The sequence below is a fragment of the Ovis canadensis genome, chromosome 19 (genome assembly GCF_042477335.2).
Source record: "Ovis canadensis isolate MfBH-ARS-UI-01 breed Bighorn chromosome 19, ARS-UI_OviCan_v2, whole genome shotgun sequence".
Taxonomy (NCBI): Eukaryota; Metazoa; Chordata; class Mammalia; order Artiodactyla; family Bovidae; genus Ovis; species Ovis canadensis.
In genome coordinates this window covers 48,015,264-48,041,419 of record NC_091263.1, presented here as the reverse complement: position 1 = coordinate 48,041,419, position 26,156 = coordinate 48,015,264, and the positions used below count along the sequence as shown (strand labels likewise).

The 26,156-nt window shown below is 39.6% G+C and overlaps 1 protein-coding gene across 3 annotated transcripts in view; it reads left to right on the top strand.

Moving 5' to 3' along the window:
* The window catches only part of TAFA1 (TAFA chemokine like family member 1), a 900,385-nt gene that overhangs the window by 542,815 nt on the left and 331,414 nt on the right, over window positions 1-26,156 (top strand). The gene's annotated exons all lie outside the window — the stretch shown is intronic.

Here is a 26,156-nt window from a genome sequence, read left to right as displayed (position 1 = left end):
TTTTTGTCTTTTTTTTTTCTTCGTCTTCTCAGTATTAATTTTTTTTCTTAAGATTTTTTTTCCCCACTAAATTAGCAATGTGGTATGTCATTCTGGTTATTTGCCTTTCTTTGTGGTCTTTTTAAGCAATTGCCTTAACTTCCAGAGTCATTGATTTTTCAGAAGCTTAAAAAAAAGCAGTATAGAACCACTATTAAAAGAGTGTTTAGGTAACAAGTCATAGAATTTTTTTTTTAATCATTTCTCCAATTTTTAAGAAAACGTGCATTCTGGATGTGAGTCTGTCACCTAACTTATTTCCAAAATGATTTTTGAATGTTATAAAAATGATACCAGGGTAACTAAAATCTCTTATAGAAGTTCCATTCCAAGTAAACAGAACACAGAGCAGCAACTTTGTCAGTCGGTTCAGTCGCTCAGTCGTGTCCGACTCTCTGCCACCCCGTGGACTGCAGCACGCCAGGCTTCCTTGTCCATCACCAGCTCCAGAGCTTGCTCAAACTCATGTCCGTCAAGTTGGTGATGCCATCCAACCATCTCATCCTCTGTGTCCCCTTCTCCTCCTGCCTTCAGTCTTTCCCAGCACAGTTCAAGGCCCCGTTACAAATATGCAGAATCAAAATATGAATTTTAACCAGATTGCACTTGGAAAGCACATTACATTTTGGGAAACACTGGTTATCATGGAACCAAAAAATGGTAGCTAGTATTACAGTTTGAAAGCCGAATTACTGCTGTTGAAGGCAGTAGAGAAAATAATACAAATAAAAATGCAACTTGCAGATCATTTAGTATCCTTTTTAATTTTGGTAACTTTTTTCAAATTGAGAAGGTTTATATTATTTCAAGTGTTTTCTATAATGGCAGACAGAACCATTTTGATGTCACTCATTAAAATTTGCATGATTCATATTTGCCCTAAAAGTTCCACACCCACACTTACAAATACTCTATTCCAAAAATATCCCACTAAGCCCCAACCAATGTGTTTGTACATTTAGACAATGCTCCTTCTGGGATGCCCAGGCCACATAAAATTGCGAAGAGTTCATTAGAACAGTGTCACCAGTATAGCAATAATTAAGGCTGTATCAGCAATTTAAGGGCTTATAACTGTGCTGTAAAGTTGTACTTTGGAATGAAACTCAGCACAAAAGCTCAACCTGGGAGTAGATTATTCGCCAGATCTGGGAGGAATGTGAGGGAAAATTGATTTGGTTGTTTATGATTCGCTATATGTCTCATCTGATTCTTGGTGGCATTTGAATTAAGATGTTTTATGGACGGTGATCATCATGAACTGGAATTTTCATGGATGTCTTCATAGACCTTACTCAAACTGTAAATATTACAGTAACTCAGAGGATGTCACTGTTTATTACATAATTGAGGACAAGCATGCATAGGAATGTAGTTGAAAAAGGAGTAATTCTAATCAGGCAGAAATGGTAACATATTTCACGGAAGTAGGACACAGTGAATTCCTTAGTTGCCTCTACTTTTCTGCCAAGGAGACCCTAAGGCATGCTCCTATGGACTGTTCTGGGATATTTAATTGGTAAATCAACATTAATGCTTAGGAAAGTTTAGATCCAGCTTTTTCAGAAAGCTACTAAGCACTTTTGACTTCCTTTAGTTATAGCTACAGAGCTAGTGGCTAAAGGGAAAACTCACTAAAAAAAAAAAAAATCTGGAATTCTGTGCTCTTTTAGTATCACTTTGCTCTTTTGAAGAGAGAAACTTGACATCCTGAGACTTCTAGCTGTAGTAATCAAGAATTATATTAGAAGTGCACTCTTATTAGAGTCAATTTGTAATTAGATACATCGTTGTCTTGGGTACAAGTTCAACTGTGGTTTTAGGCAGTTATCTAAAATGTATCACACTCTAAAAAGGAACTCTTGATTTTCAACTAGGGATTTACTATTAATATTAATGGTGTGTGTAATAGTTACTAGCTAGAGCTCTTGAATCAGACAGAACTGGTTTCAAACACTTGTTCCCGCTCTCTTCACTCTCTGTCTGGGCTTTGGGCAAGTAACTCCTGCAAACTTCGGTTTCTGCTTCTCTAATGTGATGTCGAGAAGAGTAGCTACTTCAGAGGATTGTTATAAAAGTTAACAAAATAACTCGGCCAAACAGACTGCGTATATGTGACAGCTATTATTATGTGATGCAACAGCTGAAACAAAATGACTTTTCCGTGTCATTTATTCATTCACTCACTCGTATTTATCAGTTGTTTTCATTGTGCCAGACACTCTGATTAGACGCTGTACAATGGTGAACGGGCTTCTCAGATGGCACTAGTGGGAAAGAACCTGCCAGTGCAGCTGACATAAGAGATGTGGGTTTGATCTCTGGGTAGGGACGATACCCTGGAGAAGGGAATGGCACCCCACACAACTATTCTTGCCATGGCAAGAATATTCTTGCTATGGAGAGGAGGAGCCCGGCGGGCTACAGTCCATAGAGTTGCAAAGAGTTGGACGTGACTGAAGCAACTTAACATGCACACAAAATGGTGAATAGGGTAGGCAGAGTCCTTTCTCATTTAGCTAATAATCTGGTGGAAAGAAGTAACCAGACAAGTAATCATGGGTTATGGCATTCTAACATGTATACTATCATGTAAGAATTGAATCGCCAGTCTATGTTTGACGCAGGATACAGCATGCTTGGGACTGGTGCATGGGGATGACCCAGAGAGATGTTATGGGGAGGGAGGTGGGAGGGGGGTTCATGTTTGGGATCACATGTAAGAATTAAAGATTTTAACATTTAAAAAAAAAAAAAAATATATATATATATATATATATACATACAGCTAAGAAGTAAAAAAAAAAGAAACAAACAAGCAAGGGGTTAAGATGTAAATAAACAAGAGAAGAGGGGCATGGTAATTAATTCAGGATTCAGAGAAGGCTTCTAGGAGGCAGAACTTATAAAGCTGATAATTGAGAGACAAAGAGTAGAAAAACTCAGGGAAAAGCATTCCTGATGAAGGATCAACATGTGTATATGCCTTGGTATGCCCAAGGATCTGAAAGAAAACCAGTTTGCCTATGGCAGAGAAGGTAACGCAGAATAAGGTTAGCCTGGAAACAAAACTAGTGAGCCCAGTTTCTTACTCATGTAAGTTTGGAAACACTAACTCAAAAACGTACGTGCACCCTAATGTTCATAGCAGCATTATTTATAATTGCCAAGACGTGGAAACAGCCTAAATTTCCACCAACAGATGAACGAACAAAGAAAATGTGATATTTATCTGTGTGTATACACTTACACAACAAAACACCATTCATCCATCAGTTCAGGTCAGTCGCTCAGTCGTGTCCGACTCTTTGTGACCCCATGAATTGCAGCACGCCAGGCCTCCCTGTCCATCACCAACTCCCGGAGTTTACCCAAACTCATGTCCATCAAGTCAGTGACGCCATCCAGCCATCTCATCCTCTGTTGTCCCCTTCTCCTCCTGCCCCCAATCCCTCCCAGCATCAGAGTCTTTTCCAAAGAGTCAACTCTTCGCATGAGGTGGCCAAAGTACTGGAGTCTCAGCTTTAGCATCAGTCCTTCCAACGAACACCCAGGACTGATCTCCTTTAGGATGGACTGGTTGGATCTCCTTGCAGTCCAAGGGACTCTCAAGAGTCTTCTCCAACACCACAGTTCAAAAGCATCAGTTCCTCAGCACTCAGCTTTCTTCATAGTCCAATTCTCACATCCATACATGACTACTGGAAAAAACATAGCCTTGACTAGATGGACCTTTGTTGACAAAGTAATGTCTCTGCTTTTGAATATGCTGTCTAGGTTGATCATAACTTTCCCTCCAAGGAGTGTCTTTTAATTTCATGGCTGCAATCACAATCTGCAGTGATTTTGGAGCCCCCAAAATTAAGTCTGACACTGTTTCCACTGCTTTCCCATCTATTTCCCGTGAAGTGATCTTCGTTTTCTGAATGTTGAGCTTTAAGCCAACTTTTTCCCTCTCCTCTTTCACTTTCATCAAGAGGCTTTTTAGTTCCGCCTCACTTTCTGCCATAAGGGTGATGTCATTTGCATATCTGAGGTTATTGATATTTCTCCTGGCAATCTTGATTCCAGCTTGTGCTTCTTCCAGCCCAGTGTTTCTCATGATGTACTCTGCATAGAAGTTAAATAAGCAGGGTGACAATATACAGCCTTGATGTACTCCTTTTCCTATTTGGAACCAGTCTGTTGTTCCATGTCCAGTTCTAACTGTTGCTTCCTGACCTGCATATAGGTTTCTCAAGAGGCAAGAACAATTTTGTCATTTGCAAAAACATGGATGGTCTTAAAGAGTATTATGCTAAAGTGAAATAGATCAGATAGAGAAAGACAAAGACAATGATATCATCTACACATGAAATCTAATAATTACAACAAACCAGTGAAGATAACAAAGAGAGTCACAAATAAACAAACCAGTGGTTACCAGTGGGGAGAGGGAAGACAGGGTAGTGTAGGGTTAGGGGATTAAGAAATATAAGCTATTACACATAAAGTAAGTTACAATGATATACTGCATAGGTTATACAACAAATATTTTATAGTAACTATAAATAGAGTATGAAGAAGGAAATGGCAACCCACTACAGTATTCTTCCTGGGAAATTCCTTGGACAGAGGATTCTGGCAGCCTACAGTCCAAGAGGTCACAGAGTCAAATTCAACTTAGTGACTAAACAACATTAAATGGAGTATAAGCTGTAAAAACTGTGAATAACTATTATTGTACACCTGTTATTTATATTGTATATCAACTATACATCAATTATATGTATATGTGTGTGTGTATTTAGAGAGAGAGAGAGGACCTAGTAAATGATCCTAGAAGAGGTTATATAATAAGATTGACAGTGTAAGAAAATGCTTCAAGCTGCTGCCCTGTGGAGAATGGCCTGAAGAGAATCCGAGGTGTCACCCTGAGCTTCCTCCTCACTGATCAGAGGGGAAATCCTCAACCTTCCATTGCTGGGGCTATTTTGTATCTGATTAACTGTGAGATGTTAGACACTTTCTTCATTCTGCACGTATCAGGGAGTGGAGGAGCTGGTACTCAGAAGGCATTTATTTGCTAAGTAAGAGCAGCTTTTTATAGCAGAACCACTTAAGATTGCACTTAACTATTGTTTTGAGACTCACTTCATCATTTAAAATTTCATTAGGTCATAATATATTTCCAGGAAAACTATATTACATCTCCCCACCTTCCCTGCACAAAACATCACTTTTGGTATTTTTAAAATTTAAAATTCAAGGACATGTACCAGATCAGCATATTTCTCTGATTTTTCTCCTCTCTAGGTCAAAAATATTTTTAGGCATGTTATAACACTGTAAGACTAAACGACCTTCAGAATTTAATTTGAGTGCATAAGTAACAAAGAGTGAGACTGGGAGTTTATTAGAACACCTGATCTTTTTTGTTTATTTTGTTCATCTCGCCTTTTTACTCATTTCACTTTGGTACATTTCCTTTTAATGTACTCTGTGTATGTTGCTGAATTATTAAGTAATAATATAATAACAAGTACTTATCTAGCACTTTACTCAAGGACTTCTTACTTGCAACTTTACCCCTGGTGAACACTGAAAATGTTTTCTTTTTATAGTTTCCAAAGGAAACTTTGGAGTGAATCTGTTTCTTCTTGGTGTATCCCTGCAATGAAAAAATTTCCATTTATTATCAGATAAATGAGTTGGATGATATGTTTTTGTTCAGTTACTCAGTTGTGTCTGACTCTGCCACTCCATGGACGCAGCATGCAGGCTTCTGTGTCCTTCACCAGCTCCCAGAGCTTACTCCAACTCATGACCATTGAGTCAGTGATGCCATCCAACCATCTCGTCCTCTGTCATCGCCTTCTCCTCCTGCCTTCAATCTTTCCCAGCATCAGGGTCTTTTCTAATAAGTCAGCTCTTCGCATCAGGTGGCCAAAGTATTGGAGCTTCAGCATCAGTCCTTTCCACGAATATTCAGGACCGATTTCCTTTCGAATGGACTGCTTTGATCTCCTTGCTGTTTAGGGGACTCTCAAGAGTCTTCTCCAACACCACAGTTTAAAAGCATCAGTTCTTTGGCCCAAAGCCTACATGGTCCAACTCTCACATCCATACATGACTGCTGGAAAAACCATAGCTTTGACTATATGGACCTTTGTTGGCAAAGTAATGTCTCTACTTTTAATATGCTGTCTAGGTGTGTCATAACTTTCCTGCCAAGGAGCACATGTCTTAATTTCATGGCTGAAGTCACCATCTGCAGTTATTTGGGAGCCCAAGAAAATAAGGTCTGTCACTGTTTCCGTTATCTCCATCTATTTGCCATGTAGTGGTGGGACCAGATGTCATGATCTTTGTTGTTGAATGTTGAGTTTAAAACCAGATTTTTCACTCTCCTCTTTCACTTTCATCAAGAAGCTCTTTAGTTCCTCTTTGCTTTCTGCCATAAGGATGGTGTCGTCTGCACAGCTGAGGTCATTGGTGTTTCTCCCGGCAATCTTGATTCCAGCTTGTGCTTCCTCCAGCCCAGTGTTTCTTATGATGTATTCTGCATGTAAGTTAAATAAGTAGGGTGACAATATACAGCTTTGATGTACTCCTTTTCCTATTTGGAACCAGTCTGTTCCATGTCCTGTTCTAACCGTTGCTTCCTGACCTGCGTACAGATTTCTCAAGAGGCAGCCCAGATTGCTGACTCACAAAACTCTCTACTGTTTTAAGCTGCTCAATTCCAGAGTAATTTGTTATGTAGTGATAGATAAATAATATTCCATATTACTTCAGAGGAAGATGATGTGTTGATTAGCATGTGCAAAAAGCTTGCCTTGAGATGATATAAATTAAGATAGTAAGTGTCTCTATTCCCATGACTGTAGTTTCCTTGTAATGGCTGATGTTGGAGATACTCAGTAACCAGGAAATGAACAAAAGGTGACCAGTGAGAACTTAAATGCTGTGAGAGACTTGCGCTAAAATGTTCTTACGTGCTACTTTTTCAGTATTCTTTGAGTTTGTTCTTCAAGTCTCTTTAGATGTGCATCCAAATATTCTGATGATCAAAACTGTGTGTCAGACATAAAAAGGCTAGAAAGTATTAACCACATTAAGTTTTCAGAATACCAGACTCCTATAGGAGACTACTCGAAATTATGCAGATATTTGGCATAGATTGAAGATGGAACCTTCTTCAATCTATAAAATAGCATGAAATCTAGGAAAGAAGCAGAGTAAGGCTAAACACAGCCTACAAAGATCTGGATACGATTCTTTACTGATAAACTGGGTAACCCTTAGTGGATTACTCAGTATTACTTTGTCAACTGGAAAATAAGGTACTGTTCACTTTTGTATTTAGCAAGCTGTTTAAAAGTCCCTGTATTGTAGCAGTTATTATGCTCAGTTTGGAGATAAAATGAATCAGTTATAGAGTGCTGTGCATGCTGTCTTCAGCTTCTGAGGTTGTGGTATTTGAATAAAGCCTACACACAATGCAGTAGTATTTTATTCAAAATTAATTTGACAGCAAAATGTATTTGAATATGGAGATGGGAGGAATTATTAGTGCTAGGTTGTTGCTTCAGCTTGTGTTTCTGCTAATACTTCATTCCTCTGCTCCTCTAGCAAGCTGACTTTTTTTAGATTAGCCTAAATTTCCTTTTAAAGTGCAATGATATTCATATATAGAGAGAGATTTTAATACGTATTTTAATGTAATGTCTGGTAACTGTCAAACCATGTCTTTGTATAAACCTTGCATTTCTGTAAACCTTAGGAAAAGCCTATTGCTTTATGCATTATATACACTTCTTAGTAATTTCATGAACTGAATTTCTTGTTTAGTAATAATGTCATGCTTTATGAACATTGTTTATATTTTATGCATTTATGTGGTGGTGATAAACATAGTCAAGGCTATGGTTTTTCCAGTGGTCATGTATGGATGTGAGAGTTGGACTGTGAAGAAGGCTGAGCGCCGAAGAATTGATGCTTTTGAACTGTGGTGTTGGAGAAGACTCTTGAGAGTCCCTTGGACTGCAAGGAGATCCAACCAGTCCATTCTGAAGGAGGTCAGTCCTGGTGTTTTGGAAGGAATGATGCTGAAGCTGAAACTCCAGTACTTTGGCCACCTCATGCGAAGAGTTGACTCACTGGAAAAGACTCTGATGCTAGAAGGGATTCGGGGCAGGAGGAGAAGGGGACGACAGCAGATGAGATGGCTGGATGGCATCACTGACTCAATGGAGGTGAGCTTGGTAAACTCCGGGAGTTGGTGATGGACAGGGAGGCCTTCTGCTGCTGCTGCTAAGTTGCTTCAGTTGTGTCCGACTTTGTGTGACCCCATAGACAGCAGCCCACCAGACTTCCCTGCCCCTGGGATTCTCCAGGCAAGAACACTGGAATGGGTTGCCATTTCCTTCTCCAATGCATGAAAGTGAAAAGTGAAAATGAAGTCGCTCAGTCGTGCCTGACTCTTAGAGACCCCATGGACTGCAGCCTACCAGACTCCTCTGTCCGTGGATTTTCCAGGCAAGAGTACTGGAGTGGAGTGCCATTGCCTTCTCCGACAGGGAGGCCTGGAGTGTTGCAATTCATAGGGTTGCAAAGAGTCGGACACAACTGAGTGACTGAACTGAACTGATAAACATGAGCTGGATTTAGTTGAAAATAAAAAGAAATACTATTTGTATATAAGTTCATGCAGTTCATAGATAAAATGTTAAAAACATAAAACACCAAAATCATGCTTCTATTATCAGTTGGTTCTATAAACCCTCCTAAATAATTATACCACCATAATATCCTGGTACTATTCAACATATTTGACCTGAGGGGATGTGTATGTGGTTTTATCATCAGTCACTAGCATACCCTGGCCCTTGCTTCCAGTGAAAATGGTGGTCTGAACGGGCTTTTCCTCTTCAAAAAAAAATTGTTTGACTAATCATGCCAAGCTCACCTTTTAAAGTTTTCCCAGGACCATTCGTTGTCCATTAAGTATGTGGAGCAGATCAAAGGTTAACAAGTCTTAATTGGACTTCATTAAGTGATAATATAAAATCTTGAGCTCCTCATTATGCCCCAGGATTGGACAGCAGTGTCATAACATCACGGAATAATGAACTAGAAGGCATGCATTACCATGCCTTAGAACACTCCAGCAACTTATTATGTTTCAGATGTATTGTCTCAAGTGAGGTGCTTATTAACAGCTCAGTCATGTCCCCATTTTGAGAACGAACTACATCTTCAGTATAATGAAGACTTCCTGATTTGAACTGTAAGGATTTGTAAGATCCTATTGGAGCCCATTTATCTTTCTTTACTGTTTATTTGCTGCCCTCAACCTTGAGAAACAAGGTTACTTGCTCATTCCAGAGCTTGTGCAATTAGCTTGAAACATAGCTTTTTGGTCATGCATCACTTTTGAATTTAGCAACTGTCCTTTTCTTCATCTCCTGTGTGTTGATTCCAAACCCACTTTCATAATATAGAGGATTAAGATAGTGTATTTTCTGCTAAGCACATTCTATTTAGATCAGAGTCAGTTCTATGGTTTCCCTTTGCTCTGAGACTGGGAATCTGTGCATAGAAAGCAGTCGTAACCGTAGTTAACTTGTCAGGGAAAATGGATGCAGAAATGTGCAGTGGAGTGCCATGTGCTTCAGAGATAACCACGATGAGGGATAATGAGCTAACCTTGGCCTTTAGTAATGCAAAGCTAATGTACTAAGAAAGACACTGCCCTTCATCACAGTTTAGTGTAATTACTCCTAATCTGTAACCTGAACAATAAACACAAACATCTTATCCAAACACTAACATTAAGCTGGTTTTCCCCAGAATGTCAGTATGACATTGTGCATTTGTATGCCTCAGAGAGGAAAAGGACAGCAAAAAGTGCTATGGTCGCTCTGAACTTTTCTATGCATTTCTGTGAATAAAGAATCAAATGACTGAGTTGACACTTAAACATTTATAACTCAGTTGACTGACAGAGGATGGCTTTGGTGATGAAATAGATCACCTCCACAGGAAACATTCCAGCCATCTCATCCTAAATCCTACATGAAAGCAATTATCAGATTCAATGGGCTTTGCAGGGCTGCCGGCTTAGAAAATTATTACAGTTCATATTTTGAAAACACCATGGCTAGAAGGTATACCAACCTTCTATTTTTTTCACATTTAAGATGATAAGCTCTGTGTGTGTGTATGTGTGTAAGAAAAACAGAATGAGAGTTTTATCTTTCATAAGTATAAACATTGAACTTTAGCTCAAGAAAATAATCCAATATGCTACAGGGTGTCTTTTCTTGTATTCCTAAATTAGGTCTACTGATGAGCTCCAGTGTATACTGGGAACAGAGAAGCTCCCATTTGCTAGCAAAGCAGATGTTGAATAAATATTAGGTTTGGGCAAATGAGCAAAGATTAACTACTCATTCTTGTGGAACTGCTCCAGGAAAAGAAAGATTTCAAGTCCAAAGTATGGGTGTTGACTGTGATATGTATAGATCTCTCACAGTGGCCTGTGGACCACTATTTCACTTCTGAGATATTAATACATTGGTTCCTGAACATAATGTTGTGAAGCAGGTTCACAGGGGCTGAAGCCTTGAAAAGGGTATTCTACACAGACACCCAGGAAATCATTGTATATGCTTTGCTTGAACAACTTTTGATATAAATTCTGTTTCTTGCTTGGGATGATGTTTTTCCCTTTCAGTTTAGATTGATAAATATTTAACTCTGCTTTGTGACTTACTCTCCCCAGAGAGCTGTCTCAAAGTCCCTGTTCCCATGAAAATCCTCAGGCTCTTAGGGAAGACAGACATCTGAACATGCGGTAAGCACGCACTTGGACTAATCCCTGTCGGGACAGCAGAAAAGACAGCCCCGAGGATGGCATTCAAGGTCCCTTTAAGGATGAGTAAGAGTCAGTCAAGAGAAGGGAAAGAGGGAAAGAGAAAAAGAAGGGACTTTCCCAAATAGAGAAAACCGTATTTGTGGACCGGACCAGCGTCAATAAAACAGAGTAGATTTGAAAGATGGAAAGACTTAATAGTAGGAAAAGGGAGTGAGTAAAGTTTGGGGCTTGAGAGGGGGTGGGCAGGAGTGAAAACTACAGGATATTATAGACTTCAGTTCACTAGTGTTTGATACTATCATATCATTTTCATGGTTTTGTCCACCAGAGTTCCCGCTTGTACATTTCCTTAATACATTGCTGTACATTAATTTACTTCTTAAACAAATTTATTCTAAAGGAAAGAAAGTGTCACATCACCGTGTATGTATGACACCAGTTTCTTCTCACGTAAACAGGTCACTTTTTAAAATGAAGCTGAAACCAAACAATTGTTAAATCGTAACTCAGCATTGTTGCCGATGGGAGATGACGAGCATAGAGCCTGCTCTTTGTCAAAAAAGGAGCAAGTGTTAGGAAGGAGGTAAAGTTACCCCAGCACTAACATGAGACTTCCTCCCTGGAAAGGAAGTTAAAAACCAAACTGCCTTCTTATTGTGAATTCATAAATACTTAGTGCCTTCATCATGTGCCACCTCCCACCCTTAGAGGACTGTCTACTGTTAGCTTGAAGGTCTTCCATAATACATTTCTCACTATTGGGGAATAATTATAAATCCTGTAGGTTTAAAATTTTGTCTTAAAGACAATAAACTCTTCCAAGGAAGTACCCAGAACTGCCTGAAGCCAGAGAAGCAAGTTGAAATGGCTTTGAATTCTGCTGTTTTCAGCATTCAAGTGTGATTTCCTGCTCTAAAGTGTAATGTAGCCCCTTCTAATAATAATAATAATAGGTCACTGAGTAAAATTCATTTTACTAAGATGTTTTTCTTTCACTGTTTTTCCCTTCATCACTTACACAGAGATGGGCATATAGTGGTGTTCAATAAATAGATGTTAGTAAGTGGTCACATTCATTGTGGCTTTTCAGTTCAGCTCAGTTCAGTCACTCAGTCATGTCCGACTCTTTGCGACCCCATGAATCGCAGCACGCCAGGCCTCCCTGTCCATCACCAACTCCCGGAGTTCACTCCGACTCAGGTCCATCGAGCCAATGATGCCATCCAGCCATCTCATCCGCTGTCGTCCCCTTCTCCTCCTGCCCCCAATCCCTCCCAGCATCAAAGTCTTTTCCAATGAGTCAACTCTTCACATGAGGTAGCCAAAGTATTGGAGTTTCAGCTTCAGCATCATTCCTTCCAAAGAAATCCCAGGGCTGATCTTCTTCAGAATGGACTGGTTGGATCTCCTTGCAGTCCAAGGGACTCTCAAGAGTCTTCTCCAACACCACAGTTCAAAAGCATCAATTCTTCGGTGCTCAGCCTTCTTCACAGTCCAACTCTCACAGGCATACATGACTACTGGAAAAACAATAGCCTTGACGAGACAGACCTTAGTTGGCAAAGTAATGTCTCTGCTTTTGAATATGCTATCTAGTTTGATCATAACTTTTCTTCCCAGGAGTAAGCGTCTTTTAATTTCATGGCTGCAGTCACCATCTGCAGTGATTTTGGAGCCCCAAAAAATAAAGTCTGACACTGTTTCCACTGTTTCCCCATCTATTTCCCATGAAGTGATGGGACTGGATGCCATGATCTTCATTTTCTGAATGTTGATTAGTGGCCTCTAAACACAGGCATTTTAAGGCTTCTCATACTGAAAGAAAATATGTTTTTGAATTGTCGGTGCATTGATATTTCTGTATTTAAAATATGCTTCTAAGCAGTCTCTGGCATCAATTACTAAGGAAACAGGGCTCTGCTATCTCCTTACCCAGGTTTACCAACACAGCTCAGCTTCTGTGTTAACACAGTGGACTGCGGGTCAGATGTCCACTGCAGGAAAGAATCTTTGTTTATCCCCACCTGGAAATGGAAGTCATCATTGATTCTACTGCAGTCATCTTTGCTGCCTCTTCACCTTCCTCCTGCATCTGGGTGTCTAACGTCCCTGGTCTATTTCCTTTCTTCTTTTCTTACTCTATTGCATGTCTTTTTCCCTTCCCTTTCTCCAGCTTCCCTCTCTGCCTTTCTCCTTGTCTCTAATTCATTCATCAAGGACTAGTGTGTGCCAGAGTCTTCACTAAGTGCTCAGGATGTACTGAATTTCTTTTGGCTGCCAAGAAAGCTCAAGCTTTTGGAAATGACACATTGATTTCCTCCTTTCCAAACTTACTGGTAGTCCTCACCCATAAAGTACCCTTCTAAAAATCCTCTGTCCTCCTTCCCTCTATGACTGATAAGAAGATCTTTGAAAACGTGTAAAACTTGTGAAGGCAGTGAGCCAAGCTAGTTCCCTAACTCTGCATCCCATCTTTAAGTCTGCACTCTTTGTTTCAGGCCAAACTTTCATGGAAATTTGGAGTATGTTTGAAAAAAATTAAGCTGTAAGTTCTACACTAAGTCAATTTTGCCTATCATTATTTGGTATGGATAAAGAATAAAACATGAGCATTGCCATTTTTTTTCCTGCCCATATAATTTGACATTATTTTCTCTGTATAAGCAGCCTCTCAAGGTATCTTTAAAATTTTAGTTTATGGAAGTATAAACACAAAGGGTACAAATCATAAATATACTGTTTAATGAGCTATCACAAGGGAAACACATAGATCTAGCAATAGAACATTATCAGCGACTTAGAAACTTCTCTCGTGCCCTCCTTGATCACCCCCAGCCAAAGGTATTATCATAACTTTTAACCCTTCAAATCATTTTTGAACTTCATATGATGGGCTAATACATTGTGGCTCCATTTGTTCAGCAAAAGTTTTGTGAAATTGATTATCTTGAATGATGTAGTTTATCACTGGGTGATATGATTACATGACAGTTTCTAGATATCCTCTGTAATATTGAATTTCAGTCTGGGGCTATTACAAATAACTGTCCTGTGAACTTTATTGTGTGTATATAGGAAGCATGTATTTTTATTGGATATATACTTAGGGGTGGAATTTGAGGTCATTATATACAATAATCATTTGTTTATCTTTAGTAGGAAATGGCAAGCAGTTTTTCAACATGCTCTGCAAGTTTATACTTATGCTAGAAGCAATGTATGATAATTCTTCTCTCTTTAAAACCCATGTCAGCACTTGGTTCTATTTGTCTTTCTAATTTTTGCCATTTTAGGGAGTATTTGAGGTGGTATTTTGGCTTTAATTTGCATTTTATTAATTACTAATGAAGTTGAGTGTTTGTTGATTGACCTATTGCCCACTGGAATATTCTGTGAGATCACTGTTTAAATTTCTTGCCCATTTTATACTGGATTGTCTAGTTTTGTTTTACTGATCTTTAGAAATTCTTTTATATTCTGAGTGTAAGACCTTTCTTATCTGTGTTGCATATTCTAGTCTGTGGATTATCTTTTCATTGTCTTAAGGGTATTTGCTTGCTTGCTTTGAAAATAAATGGGACTCTTTTTTAACTTTAATGCCTTCAAATTCCCCAGTATTTTTTGCATCCTGTACAGGAAATCTTGAGTTAAGATAAACTAAATTCCATGCTACCTAACTTTTCTGGACATTGGTAAGAGCAAGTTTACAGTGTTGGTTCCTCATATCACTTACTAGATTAATTTTTTAAATGGCTATTTGACTGTAAAAAAGAATATTGAAATAAACTGTTTTCCCTTACACCCATTCTTCCTGTTTTAATTTTTTTGTTTTGTTTTGAAGCAGTCTTTCTAAACATTTTTCCATATAGCCTTTTGAAACTAGTAGCCCTTATATTAGTTAATGTTCATAAAAAAGAACCTGGCTCTTGCAAAGTAGTCTTTGTGTTTCCATTAAGCAGTTTAGAAAGAAAGGATAGTAGGTTTTCTTAACTCTGAATTAGATTCCACATTCTTTTGCACTGAGGACAAAACCCTAGATGGGTAGGGAGAGATGACTTTTTGACATTGACCAACATCTTGTGTGATGCTTCTTCTGGTTAATTTTTATTGTTCAAGATAATTTTAGTCATTCTTTTTTTTGTGGCCTGCCATTTCTGTTTCATTAATGGATTGAAACCAGGTACATGCTATGCGACTGGGGGGGGTAGGGGTTAGTGACCATGCTCAAGTCTTCATAGATCCTGGCTGTAGTTGTCAGGTTTAGATAATCACTCTCTTGTTGGATTGCCACTAGTGATTATGTATTTAGGGGCTGATTTACACCAAAATCCTTTGTAAAATGATCTAAAATCTTGGAATGCAAAATAATAGAAAGTTTTTTCAATTAGCTATTTTATTTGGAGGATAAAATTTTAAGAAGATGCAGTCTACATCCAATTCATCTTTATATCGTCAATGGCTAGTCACATGCTAAGTACTCAGTAAATGTTTGCTCTGTGAAAGAAAGAATGAATGATATTCTTGCATACGTGTCCCATCCTAGAACTCTTTAACTTCAACATACCCACATGCCAGTTGTCTGATATATGGAATCTAGCCCCAGAGAGCAACGTTTGTTTTAAATGTTGCTTCATATTGATTTTTAATAACATTCAACTCTTCCCTTGTGTTTATTATCTGTTTCATAAATTCCTGGCTGTGTATTCCCAATTTAAATATCAGCTCTTGGATCGGCAACCCAGTTCAGTTCATTTGTCAAACGTAGCTGTTCACTCAAAGCTGTACCCAATACCCTGATTTTATGGCCTAAGTGAAAGTTTCACAGTTCTAGAACTAGCCCTTTAGAAGTTCCCAAAATGGGTCAATGACTGGTACTCTATTAAAGAAGGGAGAACAAATTAAGAATTATACAAGGTATATCCTACATTCAAATAAAAATAGCCTGAATCACTGGCTCCACCTAATTAAATGTGACCTTCCTTTAAATTATTTAATCTTTCTGAGCCTCAGTTTCTTCAACTTTATCTTCAGGATAATAATTATACCTCCCTCATAGAAATGCCTTGAATATGAAATAAGATAACGCAGGATACAGTCCCAGCACGAAGGGAGCTGCCTTTAGTATTGATTTTGTCTCTTGTAATTCTTATTGGCACATTGCCACTATTAGTCATCGGCACCAGGGAATTTCTCCTGGCAGGTGAGTGAACTTTGGAGACCCAGTTATAGAGAAGATGGCTTTGAAGAGGATGGATTAGAACGAAAGAAGCTAGTGAACTTCACAGATACTTATATCAAGCTACAGTGGCTACATGAATTGTCTTTCTCCACTTGAAGGAGATTCTGTCAGAAAAGCTACTATTAGTCATGTGGAATCAGCCCACTCTCTGCTATGAATAGTGTCAGAAAGAGATACTAACGAATTCTAACATTTTGTTATTCTTTTTTTTCCCTTCAGTGTTCATTCTCAGTCACCAAAAGCTTCTTTTGTGGCTATATTATCCTGCAGTGAAAGAAATTATTAATTAGATCACAGCTTATCTGGCATTTTCTACATTATAGCCTGGCTGTCTTTTTGATACAAAAAGGCTGGCTACAGTTTTGGATAAGCTGTAGGTGATACCAGCATGCCTTTAGGAAAACATTTCCAAATATTTCCTGAAGGTGCTTCCACACATCTGTTTGATTTCTATGAGTTTTGTTTTCTGAAGAGAAAATATTGAGGTAGGAAGAGTGCCCTCTTACAGAGTCTGTGTTTCTCACAGTATGTTCTTCAGACCACCTGCCTCAAGGTCATTTGAGACATGAGTAAAACATGAAAAAACTAGGCTGTGTTCCAGTCTTCCTGTTTTTGTTCTTTGTCAATAGGAGCCTTTGCATTTTTAGTGGATACTTATGTGATTCTGCTGTACATTAGGTTTGCGTATCACAGCCTTACCCTAATAAATAACGGTACGTGTGTTGAGAGGATTTTGTGAGAATTGAGTAGCTCACCACATGGGCTCTTAATATTTTAAGTATATCTGTATGAACCAGAAAAGTATGACTTCTTCATTTATTTCTGATTTAATATATATCTGGTGTTTCTTCCAAGTAATATGAACTTCTAGTGAAGCCAGAGTATGAGTGACATAAAGTATCTATACTAAGACACAATTTTCACAAATGCCTCCACTTCACACTGACATCCTACCAGTTTCAGTTACTAAGTATGTTGTGGAATTGTTATTTTAGAGATCTTAAAAACTCGCCTACATAGCTGGTTGAATTCAAAGATTCAAATTCAGCTAGTCTAAGATGGAGACTTCAAACATGCCCTAAAGCAAAGCCCAGTGAGTGATCTTCAAATGACCCTTAGAAAAGGGAGCAGTAAATGCTGTTCTATGATGAGTCTACAGTATGTCTATCTTGTTGTTTTGTTTTTTTTTAATTTAGTGGCAAATACATTGTAATACATTTTGTCTGTATGGTGTACTTTCTCTTCTAATGTCCCTCCTATGAAATCCCGAATAACAAGGCAAAGAGCTGAGTGTGTGCTCACAGCAGCATGTATCATCAATTTAGAGTTTAAAAGAGTTTCCCACAAGACACATAGGGATATCATCATGGAAGCATTTATTAAACCTGCTCAAACAGTACAAAACCTTGACTACAGTCAAAGTGAATCATTTTTACTGGTAAATTGAAGCTGAATCTTGTGGTACACTAAAGGTGCTATGTTGAAGTTGAATCCGATTATTTTTGCCTTTTTGGTATCTTGATCGCTTCCGTTTTAGTGTAGTTACTTGTAGAACTGATGGAGTAGAATGTCTAAGGAAGTGCTTGTAGATAGGTCAAGTTCAATACTAGTAAGTTGGACTTTACTCATCAGCTCTGCTTAATTCTGTTGTCATCACAGAATGTTTTATTACAGCAAAAACAGTAGAAATCAAGGAGGGGGAGAGAGGACTCATTACACAGGGCCATTACTTGACTTAAGGTCCCAACATGACAGATAAGCTTTATGTCATGTAGATTCGGAGCCAACACTACGGATCCGTAAGGTACGAGGTAATGGGCACTTGGTTTTCACTATGGGCAATTTAGGAGACCTGACTGATGTAGTCATCATACAGCATGATCTGATGGTGTTTGGTCATCTCCACAGTGTCACAATTTCTCACTTTCATTGACTCAGTCATTCTTAGGTGAATTCTCATTGTCCCTGTATTGCTTCCTTTTTTATTCTGTTTCTCTACTTTTGTATTGGTTCCACTTTCCTTCCCAAAACCCTGCCTAAATGTATCCCTAGCTTTAATTCCTAAGTATCTGTCTTCTGAGCTACGAGGTTTATGTTCACTCTGGCACAATAGTCATATACTGAGTGACTACTATGTGCCAGACTCAGGAATTATAAGGGAATAAGCAGCATGGCTTCTGTTCCCATAGGGATTACTATAATTAAAATTAAACTAATAACCTTCAGTTATGAGTAATCCTGAGGGTCTTGTATGTAGCATACCCCACTCCAGTGTTCTTGCCTGGAGAATCTCAGGGACAGGGGAGCTTTGTGGGCTGCCATCTATGGGGTTGCACAGATTCAGACAATACTGAAGCAACTTAGCAGCAGCAACAGCAGTATATAGCATGGTGACTATAGCTAATAACTGTATTATATACTATATATATATATATATATATAATTTTGTAAAAGTAGATCTTAAACTCTCTTATTAAAAAATGTAACAGTGAGGTGATATATAAATAAATTAATTTGATTGTGGAAATCATTTCATGATGTATACATATCAAATCATATTGTACATTCAAATACATCACAGTTTCATTTGTCAATTATACCTCAATAAAGCTGGAAAAAAGTAAACAAATGAGATTAAAATTGGAATGAGGGATTTATTAAGGTAAAGGACCCTCTGAAAGCTCATAACAAGGGGCCTTATTTAGGCCAAGCAAGTGAAAGACCTGGTTTTGGAGGGCGTGATGGGCGGCCTGAGACCTGAAACTCCACTGTGAGTTAAGTCGGGGCATGGAGGGACCTACGGTTAATAATCCAGCAGAAAGAACAGGGCATGGAAGCGTGCATAAGGAAGTCCATGGTGGCTGAAAAGCAAATAGCGTGACATACAGTAGAGTATCCTGGTGTCCACATGGTGGGCAGCGAAAATCACTCAGGGCTTCTTAAACTTACTGCAGCTTGTTCTCTGGGGGCAGAGAATGTCAGAATAACAGGAGATTTGGAAAAGTCTTACTTTTGCGCATCATGCTATTAACTATGGCCCTTGAGGAATGGGATCTGGTAGGAGAGAGATGGGCTTCCCAGCCGGTGCTCCTGGTAAAGAAACCACCAGCCAATGCAGGAGACAAAAGAGACGCAGGTTCAATCCTTGGGTCAGAAGATCCCCTGGGGGAGGGCATGGCAACCCACTCCAGTATTCTTGCCTGGAGAATCCCATGTCAGAGGAACACGGTGGGCTACAATCCACGGGGTCACAAAGAGTCAGACAAAACTGAAGTGACTTAGCATGCATGCGCAGGAGAGAGATACCTCATTTTAATTTTAGGTACTTGTCTATCACCAAATGTTTATTACCCTTTGTATCTAGAATTTCTTTTTAATTTGAAGAAATAATGAGACATTGTGCTCTAGCTTCAACATTTTTGCCAAAAGTGTCAAGAAAGAAACCAAGAAGTTAAATAGAGTTTACACAGAGAAAACTTGCCCCCCAAAACTTTCCTTTGAAACTTAAACAAGAAAACAAAAAGGCTATACTATGTGTTCTTCCAGTGAGCCTTCTTCCCTTGACAAGTTTTGATACTCACTCTTTTTTTTCCCCCTGTGCACTGTTAAGGGCAAGGAGTTAGGCAGAGTTCTGAAGTCTGCTGCATTCTTGAGAGTATAGCTTTTCATTGTTATTTCGAAGACATTTTTTCCCCAGGCAAAAACATCTCTGAAATGATTGTGAGTCAATAGGAAAACATGATTTTGTTGACAGAAATTTTGTTTTCCCCAAGTTTCTCAAGTTACTTAGGCTTTAAAACTAATTTGGGAAAGAAAAAAAGAACAGTTCTCCTCTGTATCTATCTTAGATGCTGGCTGTTTTAGTCAGGTTTCTGTTGCTCTAATGCTATGTAGCAAGCAATCCTCTGAATCCTAGTTGCTGACAACTGTAAACATTTCTTTACAGGCTCAAGGGTTTGCTGTTCTGAGACTCAGGGAAGATTAATGTCTATTTGGGGTATGTTCTTCCCTTGGCAAAGGGCTGAATCTCAACAGGGTTAGTGGAATCTTGCAATACATCGTAAGATTATGGCTTAAACCCATGCCCACTTCTGCCCGCTGGTCAACGTATGTAAAATGGCCAAGCTGAAAGTCATTAGAACAGAGATGCATACTCTGCTTTCAATAAAGGGACTCATTATTACCATGTCATATGACAAAGTCACTCAGTCATGCCTGAGTCTTTGTAATCCCATGGACTATAACCTGCCAGTCTCTGTCCATGGAATTCTCCAGGCAAGAGTCCTGGAGTGAATAGCCATGTCCTTCTCCAGGGCATCATTCCAACCTAGGGACTGAACCCTGGTCTCCTGCATTGCAAGCAGATTCTTCACCATCTGAGCCACTAGGGAAGGCCTGTGTGTGTGTCTCTCTCTCTATATATATATAGAGAGAGAGAGGGAGAGAGAGGGTTCCCAGGTGTTGCTGGTGGTGAAGAACCCACCTGCCAGTGCAGGAGACATAAGACATGGGTTTGATCCCTGGGTCAGGAAGTTCCCCCGGAGGAGGGCACGGGGCAACCCACTCCAGCACTCTTGCCTGAAGAATCCCATGGATAGAGGAACCTAGCAGACTAGTCCATAGGGCCACAAAGAGTCAGACATAACTGAAGCGACTTAGCGCACACACACGTGTGTGTGTGTGTGTGTGTGTGTATGAAAAAATGTTGCTCTAGGTATTGTAGGGTGCATGGCTCTACCAACAGCTTGGTTTCAGACTTCTAGTCTCCAGAGCTATGAGAAAATAAATTTCTGTTGTTATAAGCCAAATGGTAGCTCTAGGACACACACTTCAATGTATGAAAGCTTAGTTTTGTCTCCTTAAAATGGCAGTGGCACCAGTAGCTGTCCCCTTGGGTTGGTGTAAGCTTTTGTTTGTAAAGTGTATATAGCATAGAGACTGGTGTATAGGGAAGTCTTCATTACAGGCGAGGCTTTGCTATCATCTTTCTCCTCATCATCCTCAATCAGTGGTAGTTGTCTTCTCCTAGATTTTTCTCTGATTGTTGTTATTGTTTAGTCGCTCAATCATGTCCAGCTGTTTGTGGACAGACCCCATGGACTGCAGCACACCAGGCTTTGCTGTCTATATTCCACAGTTTGCTCAAACTCATGTCCACTGAGTCAGTCATGCCATCCAACCGTCTCATCCTCTGTCGTCCCCTTCTCTTCCCACATTCAGTCTTTTCCAGCCTCAGGGTCTTTTCCAATAAGTCAGCCTCTTCCCATCAGGTGGCCAAAGTATTGTAGTTTCAGATTCAGTAACAGTCCTTCCGATGAATATTCAGGACTGATCTCCTTTAGGATGGACTGGTTGGATCTCCTTACAGTCCAAGGGACTCTCAAGAGTCTTCTCCAACACCACAGTCCAAAAGCATCAATTCTTTGATGCTCAGCTTTCTTTATAATCCAACTCTCACATCCATACATGACTACTGGAAGAACCATAGCTTTTATAGTCATTCTTTAAGCACAGCCACTTAATTTCCTATAAATCTGTTCAAACTGGGTGTGTCCCCTCTGTGTTCATCTATGTCTGGGTCCTCACTGTGCTTCTCTTGATGGCAGAGGAGGGTAAGTGTGTGTTTGAAGGAGTTGGGAATATAGTCAGAAATAGTCCATGACATTTCAAAATGTTCTTTCAGGCTTCAACTAAATTAGAGTTTATGCCATAATATATGTGCATTTACTTAAATATAAATAAGTACACTCAGAATTACTATCTAGGTTGCTTAACTTTTAAATCCTCAAATGGAGAGTTCAGGTCCTAGGAAGTTATAATATAAGGCTTCCTGTTCCCATCCACTCCCGCTACCCCCAGTATACTGTCGTAAACTCCTGGGCTTATCAATACCCTAGTCTGATAATGAGAGTTTGAGGATTTCTATGTAGATGTTTATGCCCAAGTCTTAGCTGAAATTTCTTATTATGACCTTTCCATTTCTAAGCATCAGTACCTCTAGGCCAATGGTTCTCAAGGCAGGAGTGCTTGGACTTCCCAGGGGACGGACATATGACATCTGGAGGCATTTTTGTCATAGCTGAAAAAGCTACTGGTATCTAGTATTTAGAGGTTGGGGATGGTGTTTAAGATTCTACAGTACCTAAGATGGCCTCACAAAGCAAAAATTATCTGGCCCAAGATGTCAATAGCACAGAGGTTGAGAAACCCTACTCTAAACTATGCCAAAGATGATAAAGTTGTGTTGGGTCATGTCAGCCATAGAGATTTCTACTTTTCACTAGGATCACTGCCATATAATATTTAATTATTTTCCCTCTGTCTCTCCATGCAAATTCATGTCTTAGTTGTTAGTGTATCCCTTTTAGCTCCTAGCACTGATTCTGGAACAGTAGGCTTCAATACTTGATGATAGATGGAATCTACTGCTGTGAAGATGACCTGTGCCCATGTCACCTGGCCACTCACAGATAGAAAAATATTTCTCTCTTCTTATGGTTCAAATAGCATCAGAAATGCATAGAATTTCAGAGGCAACAGGGTTCTTAGAATGTGGGTCATATATCACAGAGCTGAGGGTTTAGGGGGAAAAGTGATCCTTGAACAAGGGTAGGGTGGAAGCTGCTCAGGATTCAGAGACCTGGTTCTTCCCTTCCCTTTTGTGTGTAGGCAACTTCCCACTGAACCCACACATTACTCTGTTCTACATAACTTGTTACCTTCCCCTAAGCCTTCAAAGAGTTGAGTGGTAATAATATTCTCACATCAATGGATAGCCTGTGTTTAATTGGTTGAGCTATCCTCCTGTCCTCCAAGAGGCATTCTCAGTCTCCAGGAACAAATTCATCAGACCCCAAATCCTCAAGGTACTCTGCACACTGCAGTTAAAGCTGTCATCACATTATATTAAAACACCTTTCCTGCTCCACAGTGAACCCCTAACGGCCCTGTGTCTCTCTCATCTTTGTAAGTAAAGATTTTCCCCAGCACCTGGAACATGATGGGTGATCAGGGAATGTTTGAATGGATGAATGAATCGACTGGTCAATCCATAAATCAGTCCATCATTTTGGATGATACTTATGTGGGGTCTATATCTGTCTGGCTCACCTGTTTGCCAGTGTGCATTCAGCACTCTTTTGGCTCAGGAAATCAAGTCCCAGTTCAGTTCAGCTCAGTTGCTCAGTCATGTCCGACTCTTTGCAACCCCATGAACCACAGCATGCCAGGCCTTTGTGTCCATCACCAACTCCCGGAGTTCACCCAAACCCATGTCCATTGAGTCAGTGATGTCATCCAACCATCTCATCCTCTGTCGTCCCCTTGTCCTTCTGCCCTCAATCTTTCCCAGCATCAGGGTCTTTTCAAATGAGTCAGCTCTTTGCATCAGGTGGCCAAAGTATTGGAGTTTCAGCTTCAGCATCAGTCCTTCCAATGAACACCCAGGACTGATCTCCTTTACAATGGACTGGTTGGATCTCCTTGCAGTCCAAGGGACTCTCAAGAGTCTTCTCCAACACCACAGTTCAAAAGCATCAACTCTTTGGCATTCAGCTTTCTTTATAGTCCAACTCTCACATCCATACGTGACCGCTGGAAAAACCATAGCCTTGGGAAAAATGAAGGGAGGATTATTGCTTTGGAAATTTTCAAAGAACCAACATGTAATTGCATATGGGATGCAAAAATGATATTGTGATATTTCTCTCTCATTTCTCCTCCTCTTTCTGCTTTTCTGTGTTGTATGCTGCATGTCCAACTCTCTGTGGCCCTGTGGACTGTAGTCCACCAGGCTCCTCTGTCCATGGGATTCTTCAGACAAGAATACTGGAGTGGGTTATTATTTCCTCCTCCAGGGGATCTTCCCAACCCAGGGATTGAACCTACGTCTCTTACATCTCCCGCATTGGTGGGCAGGTTCTTTACCAGTAACACCATTATTTTATTTTTAATTGGAACCAGGGTCTTAGACTACTGTTGGCAGTCTCCATGTCCTTGGCCATCTCATAAACTGAATCTCTCAACCTAGTGGGCAGTGGGTCCCTGGTGAGGACTAATGCCCTATAACCTTTGCAGAACAGTTCTAAGAACTTACAAGGCATTCACCAACAACTGAGCCAATCGCGTTGGCCACAAGGATGATCATTTCATCAGGGCCAACCACAGAACCATCCGTCTGACTGGAGGAGGTTGAGATAGTCCCAGCCAACTGCATGGAATGGATCAGGGAAGGAAAAGGTATTCCATCCCCAGGAGAAAAGGCAGAAAATCACTGCTGTACAAGAGCATAGGGAATGCTCAGGATGTGAGATAGCCTGTCACAGCTTCAACATGTGCCACTCCTCTGTCTTCCTCAAAGCCTAAAATCATGCTTTATATCCCAGCAGTAATTGGTGAATGTATATATAGCCACCAACTGAAGAAAATGTGTCATAATTTACTATGTAAGGTGTTGCCAACACACTGGTTTATTTAGGATGATTTGCCAGCATAGTGTATGAAAGATTTTCTAGCCCATAAATAGAACATTTATGCTCGGCTAAAATATGTCTTCCCCAGCATGCTTGCTGTCTTGCTTTTCTTAACAATAAAATGGTGAAACTGAATGTGTAAGAGAATTGAAAGTGTAGGGTTTGGAGTATATGCCTTTATCAGATCAGGGCCATCTTTTGGAATTACTTGATTTTTACCTGGTAGGTCTGATAACAGTTTAATCAGAACAAGCTCCTCTGGGGCTCAGGAAATGGAATACTTGTGACTTGCAATGGACACCAGTTGAAATTTAGGACCACAGTATCTCCATATCAGCAGCAACATCTAATTATTAAGAAGGAAAGGTCAATTTTGTTGTTTTTGGCAGGGTAGTTGTATTAAATCTAACTTTGTTGACAGGGAATACTCAAGATTATCCTACAGAAATGTGCAATCAGACAAGGCATGAATAGATCTTTGTCAAAACAGCAAGCAGGGACTCTTTGTTTAAAAACATAACAAATATTGTGGCCTTAGGCTTGGGTGGCTAACTGGGTTCCAAATTCACTGATGAAAGAAAAGCATTTCAAAGCTGAGATCTATAAGTCTTAGAGTGTTATTTGCATTCTGTATTTAATTGTTCCTGAGTACAGATAGATGGATTGGGTGGTTCTGAGATGCATATTGTATATACTTAAATATGACTCTGGTCCTGCTAGAATGTTAGCTCAATAGATACAGAGATTGTCTGTTTTGTTCAGCATTGCATCCTCAAGACAGCATGTAGAAGTTGTTCAGTACTCAGTAAATGGGTGAATGAACTGTAGTTAATCTTTTAAAATGAAAATCATGATGTTTCACTTAATATGTAGATTTAAATATTGGACATATATATATTTCTTAGAACCATAGAATCATTCATAGCATATGTTAATTCTTTTAGTGTATCAACATATATTGATGGGCAACTATTTCACTGGAGTGTTGAACTCAGTTGTAGAGAGTAAATAACATCATTTCTGAATGTACCAATTAGAACTCGATCAGGAGCAAGTGACCAAGCCTCACTTCAAATTATCTTAAGTGAGGAAGAGGAGCTTATGTTTTGGGAAGTCTGGAGGAGGAGAATTGACCTCAGGTATAGCTGGATCCAGAGGTCCTAATGATGTAAACTGGATTCTGACTCTCTCTTCCATTTTTTAAGAAATTTCTGCTTTCCTTTGGTTTGGGTTTAGTTATTGGACAGAATTTCCTGACCTAGTAGCAAAGATGGTGATGAGAAGGTCCATACTTACATTGGCTTTAGAGTTAGTGACCCAGAAAAATTAGTCTAGTCCTTCATCCCATAGACCTGTAGACTGACCTTCATTTGTGACATTGCTCACCGCTGAACCAATAACTGTGGCCAGAGGAAGGGAGGCAGGAAAACTTTGATAGATCAGCCTGAATCATATATCATCCCTGGGGCAGGGAAGGTATAACTGGGACTAGCAGCCCATGGGACGCCTGCGGAATGAGAGAGTAGCACTGAGATATATATATATA